At 46.2% G+C, this 27,788-nt stretch overlaps 1 long non-coding RNA gene and 1 other non-coding gene across 2 annotated transcripts; both read left to right on the forward strand.

The window, feature by feature from the left end:
* Nucleotides 1-751: 751 nt before the first annotated feature.
* On the forward strand, nucleotides 752-27,509 carry LOC119405327 (uncharacterized). Its single transcript, XR_005186464.2, has 3 exons — nucleotides 752-1,151; nucleotides 15,274-15,528; nucleotides 27,145-27,509. It is a non-coding gene; the product is annotated as an uncharacterized LOC119405327 (long non-coding RNA).
* Trnas-gga (transfer RNA serine (anticodon GGA)) lies at nucleotides 25,859-25,932 on the forward strand. Its single transcript has one exon. It is a non-coding gene; the product is annotated as a tRNA-Ser (tRNA).
* Nucleotides 27,510-27,788: the final 279 nt, after the last annotated feature.

The raw sequence follows: 27,788 nt of genomic DNA on the forward strand, positions 1-27,788 counted from the left end.
GGGTCATAATCTTCACCCTACAGTTGATTACAAGAATTAATGTCATGTCCCCTTATGCTGTCCTTGGCTTAATTCTCTACTGGCTTCATTTGAAATATTTTGGTTGTACGAAATACGGCAGCTTTTGTGTTGAAATCCCTGCGGAATGCAGCAAGTAAGATTTATATGAAGGTGCTAGTGTTCCTTGCGCTATCCTCAATATTATAAACTCGACACCTGCTGTACCGGTATTGCATTGTGCAGCGCCAAAAGGCGCAATGGGAGCACTTTAACGTTGTCTGTCTGAATGTTTGCCTTAGCATTACATATGTTCGCGAAGAAGACCAAGTAAAACAATGTGAAGGGGCTGAGTATTTTGTTGAGTCCTTTAGCCAGAACGGTATAACGAAAGATTCACAATAATAGGTATCGTTCTTGAATAACATATTAGTCTTGTGTTTTGTTTTAGTTGCTTGCGAGCACGATATATGCTACTCGTGTCGAGCAACACGTGTTAATGCATTCGAATGCTTAACTCGGTGCTCAGAACTGCCCATTCTCTCTATTCCACTTATGCGGCACAGCTTCCTCCAGATGCACTAAATTTAGCCAAATCAGCGCATTACACAATGCCGTTTTAAGCTGAATGTTTGCATTATGTCTCTGACTACAAGAGTAAGACAACTAATTCTAATAATCAAATAATGGTGAAGACCAACGATAAAATAAGCCATACTTCGCTTTATTGTTATACCTACATATTACTGAAGAGTCTTCCCTTTCTACCTCTTGTAAGCAGGGCCGTATACGTTCGCTGACACCGAAAGTGGGTGGTGCAAACGAAGCGCGTCGAACATGGTGAATACACGCACCTTCGGTGCAGTCGTTCTTTTTGTTATATTTGTCCTTGCCATGTTAGAAAGGCAAGTTACTTTCATTGCGTATGCGAGTCCTATTTGGGAGAGAAAACCTGGCGCGTCAAGCTTCGGGGCCCCACGTACCTCTTCGAGCCAGCACTCATCTCAACGAGGTGCATCGGCAAGAAGCAGTAATGCTCTGAGCCGCCCACAAGCACAGAGAATTCAACAACAGATTCGGAAAGCTAGCCAATCCACTCCTAAAAAGAATGGATAATGCAATAAAAATGAAGACTGTGAATGCTCAACCAGATGGTACGTATGGGTTCTTCCTTGTTTCAACATTGGCGTTTATAATTCAGGGTCACAACAGCAAGAGAGCATAAGCCGACAGGAGTACGCAGTGCGAAAGTAAAACACTTTTGTGCAGCCACTCATGGCCATGGCAATTCGAATGCTCTCTCTGAACGTTGCGACATCCGCGTGCAAAAGATGAAGAACAAGAAAATTTAAAACAGCCGATGCCACATGACATGGCGAATTAGTGAATGGTAAGTATAGGGTGCAATATCAGGTCACTGTGGATGAAGTTTATCAGTTTCAGGGTGTAAAGTTTGACTTTGCGGCCTTGCCATTGATATACTGTGTAGCAAAAGCACAAGTGCAATTGGAAACATTTATTGCGCCTGTGACTACAACGTAGAATGAAAGAAAGTTGTGCTAGTTGGTAAGTATTCATAACGGAAGAGGGCGGGCTTGCAAACACGGACACAGGTGAATACAGTTGTGGACATACGTGAATGCACCTGTACAGGTGAAAACACCTGGAAGAGAACGAGAAAACAAAAGCGCCGCGTTTGTGTTGTCTCGTTGTCTTCCGCTTTGTCCGCGTTTCAACGCCCACCCCCTGTCATAATGAAGGCTCTAACGTGACCTGTAGTATGGTGCAATGTTATCAGCACTTCCAATAACAGTACAGGTGCCTTTGTACTGACATCTTTTGCGAGACGACCATGTTGTGCCAAGGTAGCATATTTCGATTTACTTGTCTCATGCCAACATCAAGTGTGGCACAAAAGTGTGACGAAGCCGCCGATATGTAGAGCCCGCAATGGGCCTCCCACTGACAATTACGCGCTTGAAACATATATGCCTTATCTCAAGACGGCCAATAGCGGGAAAAGTTCAACAGCGTGCATTATTTCAAAACAAAAACAAAGCTTTCAAAAAAAAAGTAGGAGGACGTTTAAGTTCCGCATTTAATAGTAGAACACGACCGTGTAAGCGGGCCCCACTCGCATAACCTTCTCAGTCGCTTGCCATGCTACTCTTCTCAGTGGACGCACCAAAGGCGCAGTGTGGAAACTAGCGTGCGTGTTTCTGGCATGGCAGTTGAGAAGCGCCCATTACGCCATAATTCATCATTTTCTGTGAAGTTGCGAGGTTCTCACAACGCATTAGTAAGGAAATACGTGCACCTACGCGGCTGCACATCTCGTTGACGCTGTAACTGATGATTACTTATACCACCCACTCGTTGCAAAGTTGTGCGAATCTACGCTTCTGCCACGCAATATGACTTCTGTTAACGAGACTCCTCGCCCTGCACGATGCCTGTCTAGGGAGTTTCCTAAAACACGTTTAAGCACTGGTGTGGCTCTCTGGTAGAACATGTGACTGCCGCGCAGAATGCCTAGCTTCGATTTCGTCACGAACCCCGGAATTTTATTCTTTGCAATCGCATTAACGCAGTACTCGAGCTTACGCCATCACTGTCACGAGCGCAGTAGCCCAGCTCCCTATAACATGGTTCTGTAACATTGGACCTTCATTACGGGGCATTCATTCATCATAGTTTTTGCCACACAGTCCTAAACCCACATAAAATGCATGGTTAACAAACACCACATTCTAGGGTTTGCTGTCTCCTCTATACAGCGGCTTTAAACAGAAGAACATGTATCGGGCACTCAGCACTTACCTTGCACTGTGATGAGTCCGCATAAAAGTAGCGGACCGTGTTCAAGCTCATCGCTTCTGGCTCAGGATGCGGCGGTACAGCAACTCCCAGCGAATGCTGAAGTTCTTCACGAACGATCTCGGCTATCGAATCCACCTGAGGCTGCGATCTGGGGAACATCTTCTGCAGCTCCTCACCCACGACCGCCCTGATCATCTCGCGCAGGTGGTTGGTTCCCAGCGCTTGAACATCCCCGTAGTTCGACGTGGGCATGCGGCGGTTGTATTGCCTAGTGCGGATTTCTAACGCATTTTCGATTGTGGCAGTCTCCGAAACGAATTCTGAGACCATCTTCTGCGGGTTGCGCACAAGTACGGCGAAAAGTTCTTCCTTCAATCTCCGCATCAGGAAGCGAACCTTTGTTTTTAGGGGCGAAGATCCTTAAGGCGGCACCCGTTCGTCCCTCGTAGTCGTCGTGGTCGTAGTAGTGAGTAACAAGTCTTACGCTTTGACCTCCAAGGTGGTGCCGGTGGGAGATTTCTCCTGTGCGTTGTTGAACAATAAAAAATTCGCAGCGTGCGCGTTAACTAAAAGCCGAATTCTTCTGTCTCTCATTCCCCATTAGCAGCCATTGGCATGTTCCAGTAGGAAACGTTAGTAGAAGTAGAAGTGTAAGTGTTAGCTAAAAGCCGACTTCTTCTGTCTCTCATTGCCATTAGCAGCCATTGTTTACCTCCAAGGTAGTGCCTGGTGAGATTTCTCCTGTGCGTGATTAAACAATAAAAATTTTGTTCAAAACGCCGTTGATTGATGAAATAAACCAACGAAAGACGCCAGATGTTTTGTAAAAGCAGAACGAAAGAACGCCAGATGTTTTTCTTAAAGTGTAGTAGTAGTAGTTCTATGTAGCCACCTCGCCCGATCGTCAACGGGCGAGGTGGACCGGCAACGGCGCGAGGACCCTGCCGTACGAGAGTTAAATCACACTAAAAGACATACTTTGCGGGCGATACACTCTAGTGAGCTTTCAATTTTTCGTCTTAGTGTACATGATAAAGAAATTATTTCTACGAAAAACGCAAGGCACACCTTGAGCAATATGTTTGGTTTTGGGACGCTAAATGGAACCATGAGGCGATGCGAAGCCGGAGCACTTGCACGATCGCGTTCCGTTGGCTTTCGTTGGGCATGCTACCGACCTCGCGTCGTGGAACGCGCGTCCTGTCTTCCCTCTAGGCTTGCCTTTAATTCGCACAGGGCGAGCGGGGAATGCGGTCGCTCTTGGCGCTCTTTCGCTCGGGAGCGGACTTCTTTCTTGCATTTCACCGATCACAAGTGATAATGAAGGGACCACGTAAACCAACAGTACAATAAAAGTTTGATGTTTAATATATACACGATGTTTCACACTCTTTATATTATGTACTGGGCGCATTTCACGGAAGAGTTTCACGGTTTACAGATGATTCCCTCCGTAGCTTCGCCCCACTCATCATCATTCACCCCGTGGATATGCTGTGATTTTTTTTTGGACATGGCGGGGTCCGCATGGGGAAATAAGCGAGTCATTTCTTCGGTGTACAGCCCGATGTTCTCGCTGCAGGGAGCTGTACACGGGCCCCTAGAAGGGTTTCAGCCCTTTCTTTCCGGATGACGCTCGTGAAGGTGTTCAGAAATCCGGTGCGGAAGAGGTCCCGTGACGTTAGCGTGGACTCTCGACTCTCGAACCAGGTCCTTGAGCCATCTTCAAGGACGAAGTAGACATGGCGTAGCTTCTCGTCGCAGTCAATGTTGTTGAACGTGGAGGCCCGGTCGTATGCCTCCAGCCAGTTTTGTGTATCGTCGCATGGTGGTCCGCGGAATGTTGGCGGCTCTCTCGGTTGATGCAAGACGACCGTTGTAGGCGCCACAGCGGCTGTCAATGTCACTGTTGTCTTATTCGTTGTGATCCTGGCCTTGTCTGGTAGGGGTCCGTATTCTGGTTCAAGACCTTGCTGCCTGCGGCTGGCTCGCTGGTCAGGGTTGGTGTCGATGTTCCCTTGACGGCGTGGGCTTGGCTTACGGCTGGAGTGGGGCGTTCAGTACATGGACCGGGAAGCACCTCCACCAGACGTCACGGGGTCGTGACGTCGACGAAGGCAGCAGTCGGCATGTCCGGGGTTAAACTCTCTATTTGGCCGAACTTGTGGACCGGGAAACGGAAAGTCAAACTACAGCAATACACACTGTACGCTGATAGCGGCGAACAGAGCGTCGGCCGTCGAACAACTGCTCATCGCTGGGAAGCGCCGTCTTTTATACATCACGCGTCGAACTTTCCAGCCTTATCACTGGTGGTCGCGCAAGCTCTGGAATAATTTTGACTATTCGCGTCATGTGCGCAATCTTAACAAAATGATCTACTATAATCTGGAATGTTCCCAGACATTCTGACGCGGCTTGCGAAAGGCAGTAGTAACACGTGTAAGGGGACGGTAACATAAAACACAGAAAGAACTGAGAGCGTGTGGCAATATGACAAGCGTTCCGTTGACCTACAATTTACTTGTTTAGAGGGGTTCTAAACCACATTCTTTTATTTCTCAGAAATGTCTACGATGCTCTTTGCAACGAGTTAAGTTCTTCTCGGAAGTGTATCACTAAATAATTTTCATCAGAGGCATAGTACGAACGAATGTATTACAAGCGCTGTCTCCTCAATTCACATCTGCTTTTTACTCACTCCGTTCCGAAAGAGCGGGGCAACGCCAACAATAATAATACGGCTCTGCATTTCACATGAGCCAATTGTCGCACAGATGACAGTTGGTTTCTTCCCCAAATGAGCCATTCTGGTCAAAACTGGAAATTCAGATGATGGGTTACAGAAGCCTGTTTAGGTAGCCCACTCAATCACTTTAAAGTGTAACATAACCAAAACATTCCGAGACATCTCACGCATTGTGCAAATAGGTTTTATGCGAAGATGTCACCGAGTAGCTACTTATGCCGCATTTTTCGGTTTTTCCTCAAGTGTTACAAGGTGGACAGGCCTCTCTGTGCAAATACAAGCGATGTGCGCATGCACCTCTTCCTAATGAAGGTTAATGAAAGAGCGCTTCAGAAAGGAAGAAGTAATAACGACGAACAGGGCAATGTGTTTGCCATTGGTTCGTCCGGCCTCGAGAGCTGTTTAAATCCATTCCAACAATATATACACAAGCCCAGTTGCGCAAGCCAGTTTCTCCTCTCTCACCTTACTGAAGTGTTGTTCCGTAGTGCACAGTTTCTAGAATAAATGCCTTCTGTTCCGCACACTCAAGGTGCCGACACTGTAACAGAATAGTGGGCCGATCTCGGCGACATGCACGTCACCAGGCTCCCGAGGCAAGCACAATTGCGTCTAGCTGTTTTACCTCATAAGCGCGTAATCGTGTCGGCTTGAAACGTTTTTTAGCACTTTATTACTTGTATATGCCTAATGACATTCGAATATGCTACGCACTAAGTGACATTTAATCGGTACGGGCTTATGTCTGGCGTTTTAGTGCGCTAGCAGTGAGGTACTCAAAATTATATTAGCCTCGTGGGCTCGGCCGGTGTGTCCTCCCGCTCGACCTTCCACTTCGTGAGGCTGTTGACGGCTATTTTTGTCATATGGACGTCATCTAACGAAGATGTTTTATGCCTTCCGGATATCGTCATTCTCAAATTCGCCATTGTCACAGTGACAGGAAGGAAACTCTGCTAGAACAGTCTAGACAATCATCTGAACTGATTACAAGGAAGCAAAGTGCATTTTTGAGCCGATGGTGCTTTTCGCCTTACGGTCATGCCACAACAATGCCAAATTTTTAATGCGAACCGCGGTGCAAGAAATACTTGAGAGCAGAGGGATCCTCGCGTGCATTTGGATACCACAACATGCAAAACTGGGACGCACAAGGATTACCTGTCCTGTGTCGCACGACATCCTAGATAATATGTCGACGTTATTGCATAAAACCTGGTTCGCATGATCGGGGCATGCAAACTAGGGTTCACATGCACAACTGAAAACAGTGTGAGCGGCACAAAGGTGACGTAAAAAACACTGATTACGGCGTCATACATGGCACCTACAAGCAGTGTATTTCGCAGGCTAGAGCAAGCCGTTATCTGTATTCAAACGCGTAAATATAGCGTCAGTTGTACAGAGGACCTGCACATGAAAATGACGATTATAAGTATTAGAATACGGAACAATTCAGTGTGGAGGGAGGCGCCAATAATCACCTGCTTGGAAGAAGGATCCCTGTAAAGCTTGCATGAAATTTTATCTAGCGACAACACTCAGTGAACGCCAAAAACCTTGGCTGAATAATCATTGCATGTGGCCCATTTTTAGTTGGCGCATGGTACGAAAAAATTGCGGCAGATACCACGCATTGTGAGAATTTCTTTCCTACGAAGCTGTCAGCGAGCCGCTGTCTGTGCTGCATATTTGGCGTTGAGCCAAGTCTACTAGGTGGATCAACGTCTTCATGTGCCTTGAGTAGTTCTGCCCATATCGTCAAGTCGACTACACTGACGCTCAACTGCTAGTTCATGGTCCGAACTTCGGCATTCACGTTTGAACACAGACGTCAGTTTCATCGAAACGAAGTACATGCTGCCGTGCGATGATGCGCATGTTACGCGGCGCTTGACTATAGCCCTCTCAGTTATAGTTGTACGTATGTGATGTTTACTATATTGTTATAGCGGGAAAGATCCTTGATTATCGCTTTGGCCACTCCAATTTTGGGTATGAGCCTGTTGTTGAAGCCCAACAGCGAAGACCCCTTAAGCGGATCTCATAAACAACTCATCGAAGTTCAAAAGAACTCGAACGCAGAAATCGATGACAGTATGTAGGCGCTTCGCCAATGCCAAACGAAGAACTTCGTTCAGGTGGAATGCTTTTACAGAAACATATGTTTTGCGCAAGTGCGGTAATGCCAGAGACGTAAGAAACGAGGGGCCGATATGGCTTAGGCTTGCAAGGAAACCGACTACAAAAGCATCAGCATGTTGTCGTAGCGCTATAATAATCCTATTTGTACAGTGGAGAAATGATGCTGCCGCTGTCCATGAGCTCTGAGGTGAAGGACCTGCTAAATTCTGTAGTTCAAGTTGTACTTTAGCTTCAATAAGCGTTTTGATTAAAAGTGTAAATAGGCAGTTTTCGAAATATTTCCTTAAAAAGAGTACGAGTTCGATACGTGATGGTTGCCACGTACATTAGTTTCAGTACGATACTTCTGCTTTGTTTTGGGGTGAGAGGTCTTCAAGTGGGGCGACATGTTCATCTGTGAACAAATGCGTTTGAATTTGTCGTGCGCTGTATACATACGCATGCTTCTTAATTAAGAATATCACGCCTCAATAAAAAAATGCTCGCTTAAACCATTTTCTCAACACTCCAGAACGCATACATAGCTCAAAAATGAACATATGTGGTCATATTGAAATTCATATGTGGTCTCATTGAAATTTTCGCCTCTGTCCTGAGGGTGCTAACGATGCCACTTTTTATTACATAACAGAAAAGTAAAACATGATTTTATCTAAACTTGTTTCCAAGTGTCATCGCATCTTATTTTTCAGATACGTCTAGTATCGTAAAGACACTTTCAAGACGGCGTTCTTGCTGGACTTTACTGTTGGTGCTTTCTAATGACAGCCAACGAAACATCCAGTCTCGCATTTTTGCATGCTGAAGTCTGTGGGGTGGGGCAATATAAATAAGCATTATCTCAATTCCAATTTTCTTTTGTTGTTACATCAGGGCATGATAGCAGAGGAGCATGCAGTAAAGCTATTTTTAGTGAAACTGCATCAATAGATTTACTAGCAGAATGCCACCTCGGTGTTTCACGTTTTAAGTAAAACTTCGTGTTGCTAATCAACAGCAGTACCTCAATGCGGTTGCATCGTAGTAATTCACATTTGCGCCGGACTGTAAGCAATATGTTAACATTTAGTGAACCATCACATACAAAATGGTACAGAGTACGCTACATAAGAAATACTGTTACTGCCGTTTAAAATTCACTCAGATGTCCAGCAATCTAATGTGCCTGTGTTTTATGATTTTTCAGGCCAAATTTGTAATGCGTATAATAAGTAAGGCTACGTAATGGTTGCAGTGAGCCTAATATGAGTTTCCGCACCACTGCTTCCCAACCACAGCGCTATCGTTTTAAACAAACCTAACTTGCCTCTTGCTTTTACAGCGAAAACTGTTATGATATCACAACAACGGCCGTTTTTGGCGCCGTAGTTGTCCGCCGCCGCCGCCGCCGGTGTCCGTAACCGCTATTGCGCGAAATAAGAGAAAGAAAGAGAAACAAGAAAAAATATCCAGGATAGAATGGGGTTCCAACGTTGACCCTTTGTATGGAATCCCATTATTCTACCACAGAGCCATGCCGGTGCTTGAGACTCCTTTGCAAAAAGACCCTATACAGGCTTCACGTCGGGAAGGAACCACATTAACATATGTAATATAGCGTGGTAGAAGAGTAAAATAACAACCAGGCGTCACACAGCACGAATTCTCTAACCAGGCGTCACACAATGCTAAGTGCTCAGCGAGTGGGTTGTTGAATGCTTTCAACCCATACAAATGGCTCTGCCATAATTCCTCATCGTCATCAGGCACATCAAGAAAGTGCACATAATGCCTTGCATGTGTTTAGAGGGTACCACGGTTTTCCGCAGAATGACGAAAACTGGCGTAGTGGCTGCTGCCCTACATAACAAAAATTATGATGAATTACAGCGTAGTAGACTTCTCGCAAGTGTACTTCTATTGGTTGCCAAGGAAGCTCATAAGGCCCCCATCATCCATTTCCTCAGGGCCTCAATAAAGTTCTTTCCCTCCCTCTCTCTATTTCTCATATTAACGTATGTTATATAGCGTGGTGGGAGAGTGAAATAACGCCTGCCGTCACACAATGCGAATTACATAACTAGTGAGTCGTTTAAAGCTTCCAGCCCATTGCAAAAAGCACAGCCATAACTCTTCATCATCAGCTGTCACATCAACAGAGTGCACATAATGCCTTACAGATGTGTAGCTGGTCCTCGCTTCTCCGCAGAATGAATAATAATGGCGTAGTGGGTGCTTCCCAACCTCACAAAAATTATGATTTATGGCGTAGTGAGCACCTTGCTAGTGTACTTGTATTCGTAGGCCCAGGAGAGTTTATAACGGCCTCTAGGAATTCCGCTGTTCCTGCTTTCGCTGTGACTGTCAGTCAGTCGATGAACTTTATAAACTGTCCTGATTGAATGCGCCGGTTCTCGTTCGCTGTGACTGTACTGCGCTTTCTGGGAGCAGTAGAGTTAAGCAATGCATGGCCTCCGCGGTTAGTTCCGGCAACGCGCCGTTGCACCGTTGCTACGGCTGTTCCATTCGGCGTGTTACAAAAGAAGTGCAATTTTGTCAATGCCTTACACCACGAGCTGGCGGCTTTAGCCCAAGCCTCGCTCACAGCATCCATCCACACTAAAGATAGTTCAACGACACTCGCCTGGCTAGAGTGTACCAGAACCCACACACTAGCCTGTTTATGGTGGCTATAAGGGGAGGTGTCAGCAACGGCGCGCCGGAGAGGCTACATTTTTTCAGGACGATGCGGTGGCCCTCATAGTATTTGGGAGCCGACAGCAGCGCCGTCGCACTGGCGCTGTTCATGCAGTTCGAGCGCAAAGGCATCTCGGAGACGACGACGCACCACCTGTCGGTGTCATGAAAAAGTAGCGCGCCGACTTGCACGGCGAAGCCCCGCCGATGCTGACAGCTCTCCCTCTAGCCGCCATAGCCTGGCTGTCACACCTAGGTCACTCTAGTCACACCTGCGTTCGCCACTCGAACCGTGAGAAATCAGGGCCAGACTAGATAGGCACGACGCGCGTCGCATTTCCCGTCGGCGTTTCTAGCCCGGCCGTGGTGTGAGCTTTCTGTTAACTCTTTATCATTACGCGGAATGTCGACCTCAGCCCAAGATCAGAAAAGAAGCTCAGCGTCCAATAACCGACGCTCTTCTGGCTGTCACATCACTTTCTCTGATTACTCTCTCCCCGTGCAAATGGAAGGGCTTCAGTAATATTTGCAACGGCGCGTTGCGTAGCCAATCTCGGAGGTAACGAGCACATCATGACACTAACGAGCACCGACTGCGAGCGCTACGGTAGCCTCAGCGCGACGGAGGCTTTCGCTGCAATATTGTAGAAAACTCTATGGATGGTGAAATGCGGCATCCACGGTGATTCGATTCGCTGACGACACAGTTACGCGATTCGCCTTTTGCGTCAGCGCAACACCACCTAGATTAGTCGATCAGCGCGGGACGACGCCTCCTCGCCTGCATGGGCCGCTTCCAAATGGACTAACGGTGTTTCTCCACCGCCTACAGCTTCGAGTGCACTGGCACCGACTACTAGGGAGCGCACACCTTGCCGTTTCTCTCCTGAAATGACGACACTTTGAAAGAGTCCATGTCGAGTTAGTGGTTATTATGTGCATTTTGAAGCCATATTTGCGCAGGATTCACTATATGCTGTGTCCAGGTGTATGTTAAGTACTACGGCTACCACAAAGGTTTAATCATGTTCATGGACGTTAGTCGTCGGGATGGAGATGTGCCACCAGGCGTCAACGTGGGTGCATCCACATCAAGTGGTGCTATTGCCGCCAAACACCAACAGACATTGTGCAAGCTCTCGAATATCAATGTATAATAAACATTCAGCTACTTCTGCGAGGACACGTTTCACTTTCATGTTTTACCGATTCCTTTGAGGGACGGATCAACCATGTATTTTTTTTTTTTGGAAAGCGAATCACCGAACCACTTCTTTATCTCGTCGACGAAGTTCTCCGAAGTTGTTACTACACCGTCATTGTTGTCGAACCACAGAAGTGCAGTTCGGGCAAGGTACAGGACAACGTACGAGAGTTGTGCAGAGGTGCTCCATTCATTAAGACGGATCAGCCTCTGATAGTGCCTCAACCAGTCATCGGCGTCCTCATTTGCTCTTCCTGAAAATGTGCGCCGCTCCTGATAAGGTGTGCAGCCCGCATCTATAGGGCGAGCACTCTCTTGTGCGATTCTTTCGCGAGCGTCGTCACCTCCGTCCGTGTCATCTCTGTCGTCTAGTGTGACGTACCCCGCACCTCCACCATAACTGCAACGATGGAATGGACTTATTTTCAAGGGGTAGATGCGTAGTGTAGCGCTAGAGACAGGACGGTCCGCCCCACAACGGCTCGATTTTCGCGCGTCCTTCTACCTTCTCTTCTTGGTTGCAGAGAACTCCTGCAGCGTGACAATAAATTGTAAAGATATGGGCGCTGCTGCCGCTTATTCAATGCTAAAAGAAAGCGATAAATGCAATCAAGAATCGAGTTCTTATTGTAGTGATGAAGTAATAATCGGTCGACCTTTATCTGCACTGCAATTATTCGTGTCAGGTCAAATCTGCGCGTGTAGATGACATCGAGTGAAATGAAAATGGCCGCACCGCCATGACTTACAGAGACGACGACAATACTCTGCTTGACAAGATGGAAAAGCGCTCATGTTAGTGTCGGCGTCTGCAAGCCAAGTCTCCGATATGCAAGTGAAGGCATGCTGAAGTGAGGCGTTGAAGTTATTGATTGCATCCATATTCTTACGAAGGCTACGGGTATTGAAGTGAATGAGTGATCGTTTTTTTTTTTTTCCGCTAAGACGAGATTTTGCGTCAGCGGATCTAAAAAGTTATCTTAAAAGAAAGGAAACAAATAGCAATCAATAAATAAGAGAAGGAAGGAACAGAGAAAAAAATGCAATGCCTCACATGAACATTCAAAGGCCGGACTCCATCGCAATGCGACCGACCCTGCTGTCATCAGTCTTGCGTGTTTTTATCTGGCAGTTTTCTCACCGCTTAGTTCGCGTTGAGGCGACAGACACCACCAAAACCGCTTCGCTCCTTGGAGAGGCAGTATTCTCTTACGCCAGAATTTTGTTGTGTTACGCAAGATCGAATCCTATTAGAGTCAGCTGCTATCCTTACTCCGTATTTCGAAACTGTGACTTTTTAAAGTGTATGCTCACTTTTAATTTGGTTCTAGGAAATGAGCGTGATGAGCTTTCGACAGGGCTTTAGCTCGCACTTCTAGTTAGCACTTCACTCTTCTAAAGTGCTTAGTTATTTAATCTTTGAAATGTTGCATGCAAAAACGACACGAAAAGCACATCAGCATAGAGTTGAAAGGCGGCTTCACGTTTGGTAGACTACTCAGCCATCTAAAATTTAGTACGGAAAATTGGAACTTGGGAATGAACTCTTTGCGTCAATGAGTGACGTCACACTTCTCGTTAAACTCCTGAGCAGGACGATGACAGGTAACCGACAGGGCACGAAACAACTGTGCGGCCGTTGTGGCGATGCAGGCCAAGCGCAAGCAGCATCTGGACCCTTCAGTGGAATTTTGTTAACTATATTGTATATTACCAGTGCGACGGCCGGTTCGCTGCCCTTATATCTGACAAAATGTAAAAAAGAATACAGCATACTACCCTTGACACGCATGAGACAAACTTGGTAGTATGCTTCACCGCGGGAACCACTCTTTTGTATAGCATATCTCAGTTCGCATGTAGACTAGGCCCTCGTATACTACTAGCGCTATTATTTGCCGAAAGCTTCTATGAGTTTCAATGACTTTAAAATGTTGATGTGCGCCCATATTTGCTTCAGGCAGACAGGTCCGTGTTATACTATTTTTTCCAAAATGCAAATGTGCTTTCGACGTAGTTGAGTTCACTCTTTTTAAAATATCACAATAGGCAAAGACATTTTAGCTGCATCGCATAAACTTCAGAACGATAATTGTCACACAGGAGGTGATTCACAGCGCAGGCTATTTTTAAAGAATAGCGCACGCGTATATTTTAGCTCGATGCGTTGACCATGTTCAGAACAATTCTGGGGTCTAAAAAGCAGAAGGTCGATTCCACGAAAGATCAGAAAACGGTGTATATTTGATGTTTCCGAGTTTCCTGATAATTTTGTATGTTCTGCACATATGACTGCACAGCACGAAATCGCAGTTCGGTTTCAAATAAATTTTTTTTCAACACAGGAAAATTCGACAAATGTCGCCGGTTGACGACGACCATTTTACGAAGAGTGCGTTTTCGTAAATTCGCAATCATGCTGGCAGCTGCTGAAGCTATATATTACAAATATCTTTCTTTTTGACGGAAGTAGAAGTAAAGAGGAAATAGCTCTTATCATTTCATGGAATTCTGAGCAAATTATGTAGTTTTAAAAATTCACGAAAAGCGCTGCGTTTTTGAAAATCAGTCAAATTTGGGACACTACGGCTACTTCTGTGAACATCTTAGCTTGTTCATATTTGCAGTATGAATAGGTCTTTATGTGAATAATGAACTTCTGCATTGGTATTTCTCTAATAATTTTCAAAGTAGTAAATTTTCATGCTCGAAACACCAAAAAGAGAAAAGTGCTCCTCAATTCGAAAATCTATAATAAAAAAAAAACCCAATCTCAATTTTGGTCAAAGTCCCCTAAAATGTTCTCAAAGGTCTGCAGAATGATATTATGAAAAAACATGTTGCATCAGTTTTATTTGAACAAAAGCAGAAAATGTCAAACATTGTGTTTCCAGAGCGTGGTGGCTACTGCGTAAAGGACATCTCTAGTAACAAGAAAATACAGTAACACGTCTATTTTCTTCTCTGAGCTTCGCTAAACAACAGTAATGATACGAGCAAGCTCTTCACGACTATGTTCGCGAAAAAAAATCAGTTTCTTTGGCAGTGTTTGCATCAGTATTAAGAAACAAAAGTATGGAAGCCCTATACCCTTGCTATGTGCGCCAAATGCGAACTCGCGATGACGCAGTTAAAAAGTAGATGCTTTGTTTTATGATGGAAAACCTGCGCACTCTACCACTTCAAGAAATGCAACTCATATCTTTTATGTTTTGAACGCGGACACTGACAATAGCATACATGGATCTTGAACAATGTTTATGGCTGCGCACTGCAGCGCGGTGTTTTCGTATTTCACAGCTATGTTCTCTTCGAAGCGGTTCACCAACAATGCATCGAGCTTTCGACCTGCAGACATTCGAGCTATAACAATGCGCAGTAATCAATAAATGACAAAAGACTGTTGGATGCACACGCAATATAACGGCGAAGTAAGGAACTCAGAAGTTGTGTGAATAGCACGACAGCGATCGAGTCTTTCGTTTTTCTTCATTCGCGTTATGTAAACATGCAATAAAGTACGAGACAATTTGAAAAATAGTTCGAATCGGCACTGTGGTGGCACAAAGTACGATGACGAGATGCAGCATCCTCAGTGGGAAATTTTTTCTTGTCTTCACGTTTCTTTTGTGCGTGAGTGAGAAAAAATGTCCGCTATATGCCGTCGCCGTGCCAATTCCAGGACCAAGCCCGGGAGCGGGAGCTTCGACAGCGCGAACAGCTGCCCGAGTCGGACCGAGTGTCAGTCGTGCGAGAAGGGCTCTTTCAAATAGCATCGGACCCAGCCATGTCAGCCTCGAAGACATGAAAGACTTGATGAGTGCAATGAAAAGACAGCCACGCAATTCGGGGTTGCAGCCCCAGCCGCCCCGTCAAACTGTGAATCGGAGGGTATGATGCTGGCAAATCTAACGCAAACATGGTTTCCATACGATTGGTACGTAACCTGTTTTTTTTTTAAGTTTTGCCCTAATGTGAGAGCTCAAACTGCATTGTGCTCAGCAGTCTGAGTAAAGCGTGGATGTAGAAGTATATTTCATTATTATAGCGTCTACTACCACGCACACAATATGCCAGTGGCAGACTTGTGCACGATACTGAAAAAATGTTACCGATGTTACAGTTAACATTACGTCGCTGTAATATAAGTAACCTATTACAATTACAGCCTAAAAAATTAATCGCGGAATTACTCCATATGAATACCGATAATTTCCAACGTTACTTTTCTTACAACTTCTTCATTACTGTAGCACACATATGCACATAGTACCACGATCGCTTCTTTCGTACTTTCACGTAACCAACCCGTCACACGTGTAACCACAGCCTTGCGTGCGCAGCGCCGACATGTCGAACATTCCCGATTACATTATCTTGATCTGATCAGCCTTAATTAAGAGCGAAACGCGAACAGTAGAGTTTATTCTGGAACTAACGTGGCCACCAGAGATAGGCTGGAATTTTCGATGCCACATATGTATTAATGCCGGCGCACCTTACCGCTGATCAGATTTCTCGACTGCCGCCGACTGTTCTCGTCGCTATCAGTGTACAGCAGGGGTCTCAAACACGAGGCCCGTGAACCTTTCGCTAGCGGCTTGCTGCCTGCATATGACTGCATGCATTGGGCCCATATTTATATATTTTTTTAGTTTTCTTAAGAAGTACGTCCATGAGCTACACAGGCATGACTGGTCTCAAGCATTCTTCGTTAGGCAACCCATGAGGTCAACATGAGTGTAAACACAGTTATGGAACAAAAACTATATTTCAGAAGCGTCGTCCAGATTCCAGGCCTTCTGCAGATCGGTATCGACGTTTCTCGAATCCTGACTCTGAATCTCTGCAAAAAATGATCTTGAAATGAGATATAGCATACGCTTCCTTCCAAATTTTAAGTCGCAACATTAGCTGACATCTTGTTCAAGCCGCCCCCCTCCCCCCTTCATTTCGTTCTAACCTTCTTTACTGCCTCAGCACTTGCGGGAATGCATTTAGTGACTCCGGTCCGCTGGCTGAGGTGAGTTTGAGGCCCCTGTTGTACAGCGTGGATTGCTTGTACCTTGACTTTTCATTTTCCGGGCACAAGTTCGCCCAATAACGAGTTGCGTATTTCCCAGCCTTGCTGCAGCCTTCTTCACCGTCACAACCACATGACACTATAGCTTAGCATAAATAGAGAGGCCCGGTAAATCCAGTCAGAGAAATCGGTACCTGCACGTACAATGGTTATTACATTGCACAAGGGTTGCGCACGTACAAAGTTTATTTTAGTGATGCACCCTACCGCGTCAAATTTCGAAGCGTTACTTGAAATATAGCGCGAAAATTTCGGGTATGCACTTACAGGCACCAATTTGTCCACTCGATTTACCACCGGCCTCGCTACTTATGCCACGCAATATTTTAAAGAAGTGTTCCACATTTATATATTTCATTTTTTTTTGTTTTCTACGCCTCGTTCATTTTTAGCAGTGTTCCTCGAAGTTTGCGTCAGTCCTTTTTCCGCGTTATCTCGTGAAGACGTCCGCTGCAACGCTGAAGACCCTCTCCACGGACGCACAATAGATTTTCTGCAGCTGGTTTGTTCAATCAAAACTAGATGGCGCCACCACACCATGGCCTTTGGCAGCATATTTTTATAATAATTGTAGGAAATTCAATATTTGGCTATTTGGCAGCGCTGCTCAATATGTCTCCATCCGCGCCTCGTCGTCTGCTCGGCGTCCCCATTGCGACTACGCAGACGTTGGGAAAGTAAAAGGGAGCAGACGGCAGCGCCGGAAGAAAGTCAACATGGCGGCACCTGTGGACGCGGTTTCTTTCCGCCTCGAATTTATCACGTCGTCGTCGTGCGCTGCGCGACACGTAAGTTCGAAATCTACGCCTTTGTTCGCTTCATATCTGCGTCCTGAAGCTTCGAGAGCAATGTTTTCGTTGATATTTTGCAGTGTTTCCAAGATTCATTCTCAAATTCTCGGGGACAAGGCTTATCAGGCGTGGCTAAATAAACACAGCTGATCTCAATAATAAAGACAAAACATACCTGATGCTTTGTACGGCGTGAGGTTCAGGGCAGTGGGCAAATAGCAAGCGCGAGTTCGCTTCGAAGCGGGCGGCCGCGTCTGTATAGGTGCTGCCATGTTAGCTTGTAACCCCAGCTACTCGAGGTTGCTAATACAACAATTAAAGGTATACGCCATAAATACGAAGTGGAATAAACATATCACGTATTGCTGTGGCGTAGTAGCTGCCAAACAAACGCATGTCTGAGCGTTATCAATGTTTCTGGCAATTATATGTAACTACGTTTTGCTGCGCAAGCATGTGACTTAATTGCTTACACCCTGCTGCAACCAGCTTGTGTGGTACGGTCACGGCCGGTTCGCTGGCCCAATGCCTTGACTGGGGGAACGCCAGTTACGATCACGTGATCAAACATGACCGCGCCTGTGCTCCGCCAGCAGTGCGGTGTTGTACCGTACTAACTTTGCGCACCAGGTCGTGATTGCGCAATGCTTCGTCGCATATGCCTCCGAGTAGTCCAGGAAACGATGCGCTTTGTTGCGGTTGGCGCTTGAAGGCGCTACTGGCAGCGACAGGGGCGTAGCCAGAAATTTTTTTCGGGGGGGGGGGGGGTTTCAACCATACTTTATATATGTTTGTGCGTGTGTTTGTATGTGTGCGTGTATATATAGGCCAGCAAAATCGAAAAATTTCGGGGGAGGGGGTTTGAACCCCCCCAACCCTCCCCCTGGCTACGCCCCTGGGCAGCGAAAAGCTGCAGGAGTCGTCCGTGAGCGAATTCTTGGGAACATCTGAGGAATGTTTGTAATCTGTAACCGATTACAGAAAAAAAAGGTAATTGCGTTACGACGATCGTCCCTGCAACACTTTTTCAGCATGGTCAGAAAACGATGCCGGTCGGTAATCGATCGAGCTCGCTCCTGAAAATACGCGAGCCAAACATTACAGCGTAGCACACGGCCTGGATGTTAAAATAATTCTCAAAATCACCCAGAAATCACTCTCGACAAATGATGCCAAACACAAAGACCATGTCGATTGGCTGACTTGAGCAGTGTGAGCTGCATAATTACCGCAGCCGCCACGGGATGCCGCTACTTGCCCGTGTGTGTCGCATACTTTAGCGCACGCGTTTTCGTTTCCAGGAACTGTAGCGCGTGTGAACACACTGAATGTAAGATGCGCGTTTGAAGAAAAAAAAAGTCGTCGAGGTCATGACGTGCGTTATCGAACGGACATTGCTTGTTGGCCCCATTTCATGCCCCCCCCCCTCCATGCATGCATAGCTTTCAGTGCGCTCGCTGGTACAAAAGGAGAGAGAAAGCGCTTAAAGCATGTGACAAATCTCAGTAACTCCACTCGTACTTGACGGATTCTACAAAATCTTTGTGGCAGCCAATTCGTGATGCAATAAACTCCATCAATGGAGTCATTCGATGAGTACTTGAAAAAATGTTGCAGTGCCCCTTTAGAGGAATTAATTTGAAGCGTAACAAAACTACCATAAACTGTCATCGATTGCAACTAATCTGTTACTTGTAACGCGTACATACAAGTCTGGCCATTGGCTGAAATAGAAATATTTTAGACAGGAGTGCGCCGCACTGGTACAATAAGTGTAACATAATTTTGGAATATAACTTGTTACTTAGGCATGCACTCAATCATTGGAATAATATAAAGAACAATTCAGGAAACAATCAGTGGTACCCTGGAATATCTAGGCAGAATGACTTCTGGTCCACAGGAACAGGTTGATTCTAATTGAGTAATTGTTCTTGAAACCATGCCGAAGACCATTGCAAATTGGTGCCGTAAGCTTTCTACCCTTACATGGTAAGAAATCCTGCAATGATATACCGGGTGTGCAAAGTTAAACTTTCTGATTTTGTTAAAATTCAGCACTGAGAACAATGTGAAGTTTTTCATCCAGGGGGACACAAAGTGAGACAATAATTATCGCTGTCAGCAGCGCAATTAACTAAGACTGCATAATGAACCTTTAGCGGTTGCAGCAAACGGGCATGTTTGTATTGAAAAGTTGGGGGCAGTCGCATTTCTATACAGTTTCACTTGGAAGACTTTTTCTAGCATGTCTGTGCTCTGAGATACCCCGTTGCAAAATTTAATTGCGGTTTGCATGATTACGCATGCAAGATAGTGAGCACTGGCGCAAAGGTCCTCCCCGATGTACCGCAACAGTTGCGTGCGGCGTTTAATCTGACCACGGGTCGAAGGCTTAGGCAAAGATGATAACGGTTACCCTTTTGCTACCGGCTGGCGATAGCAAGCAATAACTGCTCCTAATGACTAATGAGTGCTTGCTGCACTCATTAAAATTTTCATTATTCAATCTTAGTTAATTGGGCAGCTGACAGCGATAATTATTGCCACACTCTGTGTCCCCCTGGATACATAACTTATCTGCAAAGATGGTTTTCACATTCTTCTCACTGCTGAATTTTAACAAAATCAGAAAGCTTAACTGAACACCCAATATATCCCCTTCAGGCACAAGTTATGATGCACTGTATGAAGGTATGTCGAATTCACGCGACATAATTCCAAGGCACTTGATATAACATACCAGGAATGAAAATAAGGTTATGCATTGCTTTGTGCGAGTTTCAGTAATTAATGGTAAATAGCGTCTAATTAACTATCTTATGATTCTGCAATCAGCCAGGTTCAATCCTTGCATAAAAAGAATCAAATATTACGCCCAAATGCATGCCCACTTTGTTTTTTGGTTGTGTTCGTTTTGAGCAAATAAAAATAATACCCTTGACGTTGGTCCTGAAACGTGGCACGTCAAAGGATCATCGAACATTGGTAGTGTCTCCTGCAAAGTGATCCTCTGGCCAAATACGCGACACACTGAAGTTAAAGGGACCCTGAAACGGTTTTTTGAAGTTTTGTCAGCGTTTAGACAGGGGCATCCCCAAATGATTCGCACCAGAAATTAAACGACGCACTATCTACCAAGGCCGCTACGGAATTTACATCTATACCCTCCTCCTCACCACTGCCTTGCACCCTCAACTCACAGACACCCTGACATCGCCGGCGATCGCAGCGCTCTCATGAGCGCACTCGACGGTTTGAGCTTCGTCATGGCCTCAGATATTGTGCGCCGACGGGTTGCGCGCAATCTTGGAGGCCCAACAAAGACGAAGCTCGCGGAGTGGTTGATATCTGCTCCGACAGGTGCCGCCACACTACCAGCAGATCGTATTTTATTCTCCTGTACGGCGACAATCTGCAAAAGCATGCGGACCAACAAAACTAATTCGGGAACGATCACCGATAAGCGTAAACTCGGGCAATGTGGTTGTGTCTTCAGGGGTGAAGTTACAGCCACAAAAACGTGGATCGTGGCGTTGAACGGATAGCGAGAGCGCGACGCTCATTGCAGCGACGAGCTGAAGGGATTCCGCTCGCCAGATGCCTCACGAACATTGCACGATGCCGCAGCTTTACAAGTCACCAATTGCTAGAAATTGCTAGATAGGTGGTACACAACACGGCTAGGACAATTAATTATGTCGAAGAAAAGAAACCTCGAGATAAACACTGTCGCTCGGCTCACGTCAACACAGAGTACGTTGTAATACAGGCAGACGACGCTCGCTGCCCACAGGAGGTTCAGTGACGTGTACTGGACATATCCAATCAGATCAGCCGCCTGCGTGACGTCGCGCTTCCAATACGACGCGCACTGGAAGTGGGCGGTTTGAAAACGCGTTTGGCTGAGCCGCTGTGATCGGTGGCGATTCGGAGCTTCAAAGCCTTGTAATAAATTACACAGTTTACGCACAGAGCTTAAATCGGTCTCTAAATGATCCTTAGGACTTGCTCTACCGGCTCAATGTGTTCGTACAAAATCGTCAAAACCATTTCAGGGTCCCTTTAAATGAGCGCTAGTTGTCCACTCAGGAAGGGTCTACACATGTGAGCACTGCGTTTCAAGCCATTTCAAGAAACACGCGGTGCGTGACACGCCTCCTTAGTTAATGTGTACAATTATTCACACCACCGCTGAAGGGGATATATATACCGTTTTAACAAACTCACAGGGTCCCTTCTGCAATTACCAAAGATGGCTGACTCAATGGTTAAAGCTATCCGGTGCGGCTATTTCACCATGCGCTTCATACAACGCGAACACCATTTTTTAAATTTTTTTAGTCATGCAAATGCTGCGAATAAAAAAAAAGCGCAGTTCGCACGCCTCGAGGCACAAGCCAGCTTTTTTCTTGAAGCCACCCTCGAGATATAATAAGGCTTTCACAATAAAACAACGATGTAAATTAAGGGTGTGCAAATATACGAAATTTCGAATATGAATCGAAGATTTCCTTATTCGATGCATGTTCTATACAAAAAATATATGTCTAATTTCCCCGGATATTCGGACAAATGAAACTATTCGAACAGGTTAAGACTGATGAATGTTATGCATTCGTGTTTTTGAAGTGCAACATCGCTGATACGTACCACTTAGCTTACGCTGTTGCTAGTGGCTACTGTGTACTCCCGTTCAGTGCATAGTTATGATGTGTTCCAAACAATTGGCGATGTTCACAGTAGTCGCTGAGAAATACGTATGACGCGCGCATAACCTTAGTGCTCTGTTCAGCCTTATGCCCCACACACTCGGGCGACATGAGCGGTTTCGTCTTCACCAAGCCTTATTCCGAAGCTCTGAACAGCATATGTTGTGCTTTCGCGTTCTATAAACAGATCCAGTAAAACAACCACCAATGTTACCTAAATGGCGCAATGATTATTCGTAAAATGAAACGACAGTGTGCAGAGCATCATATTACGCAAGGTAGAGGGTCTTTTTCACTGTCAGAGGTGTTGTGATAGCACGTAAATAATGCACACCTTGTACACAAGTCAAGTAGTCAACTTTTTTCATCGTAATTTGTAATTAGGGCATTACCTAAAGTATTTTCAATGTTCTGGAGCCTGATTACGCATTGTTTCGATCATTTATTTTTAAAAGATTAATGATAGCAATTGTTACTTCTCGTTTTGCAACTTTCTAGCGATGCACACACGGCCGAGGACGGCAAAAGGTCACGTGGAGCGAGGAAGTGATGAAATTTGAAGGCGTAAAAATTTGAAAGATGCTTGAGCTTCGCCTTCAAGAGTAGAATGTGATAGCGTAATTGCGCTCCGTGCGCATCGCCTTCCACCATTCCGCAAGAAAGGAACGTTTGTGCATTTAACATTGGCCCTTTCAAACTATCCTAGAATGCCTACTGCAAGTACTGTTGCGAAGTACCCACTACACCACAATTCTTCCTTTTGCAAACTGGTAAAGTACCCAGCATACGCGTCCTTAAGGTGTCACGCGCACCTGCACACTTTCTAATGGGTGAGCTGCTTTAAACTGCTTACTCATTGCGCAGTTGACGTGTTTTGACTCCTGGTGAGATTCCATGATTCTGTCACGCAATAATACATGCATTGAGGAGACTCATCTCATTATGTTACATTCTTACAGCGCTAAGAAAGGGAAAATAGACAACCACCCGTTTGTAGCACGAAGCCCACTTCGTGCTATTTCTTAGAAATCCGTATGAATTTTCTTGTGGCTTCGTGCTACAAACGGGTGGTTGTCCATTTTCCCTTTCTTAACCCTTCCGCCACCTTGCGGGATTCCGCAGAACTGATTTGCAATATGTGTCCAGTTGCTTCGAGTTGTCGATGAATTCGCAACATTGAAGAGGAGTGGGGATAGCACGGAGCCTTGAGGTGTTCCACGGCTGCCGGGCGTGATGGTGGAAAGCTCTCCTTCACCGGTGTCAAGTTGCACTTGGCGATAGGTAAGGAAATCCCTAACATATGTATACGTCCTGTTCCCCACTCCCAAAGCCTGTAAATTCTGCAGGATGGCGGTGTGATGTACATTATCAAAGGCTTTGGAAACATCAAGACCAACAATGACTTGGGTGTCTAGAGTGCGGTTGTAGAGCACCTGGTGTTTGAGTAGGAGCATACTATCCGGCGCCGCCAGGTGTGGGAGGAAGCCGAACATGGTATCGGGAAGTAGATGATGATCCTCCAAGTAGCGGATAAGACGGGTCTGGACAACATGTTCCATCAGTTTGCCCACACAAGATGTGAGGGAGATGGGACGCAAATTGGCTAGCGTGGGGCTCTTTCCCGGTTTGGGAATCAGAATGAGGTTGGCAAGTTTCCAGCTCTGGGGAATGGTGCCTTGCTCCCAACATTGCTGCATATAGTCCGTGAGGGCTTGGATAGAAGAATCGTCCAGGTTTCGGAGCATGCGATTGGTGACTCGATCGGGGCCAGCTGCAGAATTTGTCCTGAGGCGATTTAGTTCCGCCCGCACCTCTGCTCTAGTTATGGGGGCATCAAGGAGCGGGTTAGCTACCCCCTGATATGCAGGAAGAGGGATGACGGGTCCAGGACGGATGTAGGTGTTGATGAGCTCTTGACGCAGGGAAGCGGACGAGCCGGAATATTCACGAAAGATACGTTGGCTGACATCCCAAATCTGCATCACACACTCTATGCAGATGACCTCACGCTGTGGGTTACACGAGGTAGCGATGGCCAAATCGAAGAAACCCTACAAACAGCCATCGACCGCGTGGGCAGCTATCTCTCTACGGTTGGCCTGTCCTGCTCGGCAACCAAATCCGAGTACATTGTTATTCCATCACAGGGACGCAAACCTAAACAGGTCTCTTTCCATCTCCAAGTACAGGGGATGCAAATCCCTCAGACAGATCACATCCGCATCCTAGGACTGCACCTACAGGCCAATGGTGGCAACTCCACCGCTCTTCAGCGAATCGACCAATCTGCCATCCAAATTGGTCGCCTTCTCAAGCGGGTTGCCAACAAGCCCGCAGGCATGCGCGAATCCAACCTTCTTCGGCTGGTTCAGGCATTTGTCTGCACACGCGTCACCTACGTGGCCCCCTACCTCCGCCTTACGCGCGCTGATCTCGATCGCCTCGATGATTCGCTTTGCAAGGCATACAAGACCGCCTTAGGACTCCCAATGTCCACTTCTACCTCCAATCTTATGGCCCTTGGGGTGTCGAACACGGTCAACGAGCTTATCGAAGCTACCCTCACGTCCCAGTACCAGCGACTCTCACTCACGCATGCGGGACGCGCTGTATTGCACCAAATTGGACTCATCCCCACGCGGGCGGCCACCACTTACCAAGACATACCGACAGCCCAACGACTCAGCCTCTGTATTCCTCCACTCCCCAAACACATGCACCCCGAACATCACGCGGATCGCAGGGCCGACCGTGCGCGCCAACTACAGAAACGTTTCGCAAGTCGCCCCGATGTCACCTACACAGACGCCTCTCGGCACCCACATCGTTCAACAATGGTGGCTGTCGCCCTGGCCCCACACCGCGGTTGGAGCACGGCATGCAGTGTAATTCACTCCACCGATATAACAGTTGCTGAAGAGGTTGCCATTGCTTTGGCAATGACCGACCGTACAACCAAGGTGATCGTAAGCGATTCCCAACTCGCCATCCGAAATTTTGACGCGGGCCGTATCTCTACACAGGCATACTCAATCATAAAGGACCACACCCCACCTACCTCACCTCGCCTTCTTATCTGGGCCCCGGCCCATGAATCTCTTAGTGGAAATGTGCAGGCACACACTCTCGCCCGAGATCTCAACTACCGGGTGGAGTTCCTTACGCCTCACACTTCCCATTCTTCGCCCTCGCAGGCCTGCGAAAAACAAACTCCTTTGTTTACTTACACAGACATTTTACAGCACTACAGACTAGGCCGTCTCCACTACCCTCCAGCTCATAAAGACCTCCCCCGACGTGATGCCGTCCTGTGGCGCAAGCTTCAGACGGGTGTCTTTCCCAACCCCTGGCTTTATAGCAAGGTATACCCACACCTCGTGACACCACACTGCAGATACTGCTCACAGTCAGCCACCCTCATACACGTGGCGTGGACGTGCCCACAGTACGCTGACGCTTCACACACAGAAGATACGTGGGAGTCCCTTCTGCGTACCACCGACTCGGCACAGCAACGCCGGGTAATCTCACGCGCATTGGAGGCCGCGGTGTCCCAAGGCATTCCCGCCGACCTCCTCTAAGCAGCGTAACCGATCTTTGAGTCGGTCCCCTCTTTTGGGTGAAATAAAGTTTTGATCATCATCATCGATGAATTCGCCCTCGCACTGCCAATTGCAAGCTTCCTGGTTAGCTCAATTGGTAGAGCGACCGCCCCGGAAAGGCGTTGGTCCCGGGTTCAAACCCCGGACCAGGACGAATTTTTCCGCAACTAAGAGGCTTTATTTCTTAGAAATCTGTATGGATTTCCTTGTGGCTTCGTGCTACAAACGGGTGGTTGTCTATTTTCAATTTCTTAACCCTTCCGCCACCTTGCGGGATTCTGCAGAACTGATTTGCAATTCTTACAGCGTTTTTTTTACGGAGCCGTTTCAAGCACTGGTGTGGATCTGTGGCAGAGCACCTGCTTACCATGCGGAAGGGCTCGGTTCGATTCTCACCCGGACCAAGATTTGTTTATATTTATTTATTAACATCTATCTCGAATGTTCACTCATGGACAGTGCCGATTTTTAGCTCACAACCAAGGACGCCGACACCGTCATCAAAATTTCTGCGAAACAAGCTGTTTAACGCTATCGAGTTAAAATGGTATCAGCTCATGCAGGAGAGGGTGGGTTAGAGATCATTGGGGAGGCCTTCATCATACAGCGGACATGAGAGGGGCTGATGATGATGATCAAGGTGACATATTCAATGTTCGATTTTATATTGGAAGACAGTTTATTGCGTTACTCATATGCCATTCATATTTGAAAATTTCGATATCCGCATACCCCTAATGTAATTGCTATCACGGCTTGTGCACCATCTGTGAGCCACTCTGAAACCAGACTCACAAAAATTTCATGGGCAAAGAGACCATGGTTATGGATCGTTGAGGATTAGTGAGAAGAATAAATTTTGTCTCATCTTCACCAAACTATTATCAGCCAGGATTTCTCCGAATCAGCTTCACCGACATTAAGCCAGGCTTACTGAGTCTCAGTCTAACTTGTGATGTAGCAACCGAGTTAAACAAGTAATGAATTTTATTGTCCACATATGCCTTTTCCAGCAATCCCAAATTTCCACTAGTGCCTTACATCAAGGGACATTAGGTTAGATTTCTACATTCGTTACCGTAATAACATCGTTTACCACTGAAAGGCTCTGACACGAACCTTTTCATCTTTCTCACGAATTACGTTACTCATTTAAGCGCTGCCGTTATGCGTCTCGAACAATAGTTTGTTGAAAAACGGATGGTCTACAACACACATTTCTCTAGGAGCCAGCACGTCCTGATTTACTAAACATGAATATTGGCGGAAAAACAGCAAAATATTGATAAGTTTGACAAATCGGTAAGAAATGCTGTAAAGCTTTTATTTGTGGTTGAACTTCTTGAATGGTGTTTCTATACGCAGATGCGGCATGTTGGTGCTGCACAACAGCACGTCAACATCTCCTGAGGAAGATGAGAGTGTGCAGAGAAAAGTGGCGGCATTTATTCTCCTCTGCAAGAAGTGTGGTGCAGTGCCTACGGCTTCTGTTCATTAGCTATTTACCACGAGTCTTGCAGTACTGCCTTATTGAGAACCACCAGTACAACAGACACGTCCCACCTCCGTTGCCCACAAGATACAAAAAACTTCTTAATCGTATTTGTTGTAGGTTACGGTATATGTGCCTAGAAGTGATGGGCTTCAAGTATCATATTATTCCTCCATTTAATGCATTATTGCTGACCTCTATATGTTTGTGACTGCTTTTAAAATAAAAGTTTTCTGTGGATGCGAAAGTGAATGTTCAAATTGTTGTGCCCTTAGTCTTGAATTTCTATGCAGTGTGTCAGCTTCTGTGTGAATGACTATATATTTAAAAGCTTCTATTTATATAATACTCTAGGAAGCATATCAGTGCTATGTACCGTTTTTTTTTTAATTCTGAAGGCCTTGCAGTAATGCAAACGAAGAATAAACGAATGCCATATCAAGATTTCGAACTACTAGTAGTATATGCTGTGCAAAACCTAATTATCGTTGTTTACTGATAGCCGCCATTATTGAGC

The sequence above is a fragment of the Rhipicephalus sanguineus genome, chromosome 9 (genome assembly GCF_013339695.2).
Source record: "Rhipicephalus sanguineus isolate Rsan-2018 chromosome 9, BIME_Rsan_1.4, whole genome shotgun sequence".
Taxonomy (NCBI): Eukaryota; Metazoa; Arthropoda; class Arachnida; order Ixodida; family Ixodidae; genus Rhipicephalus; species Rhipicephalus sanguineus.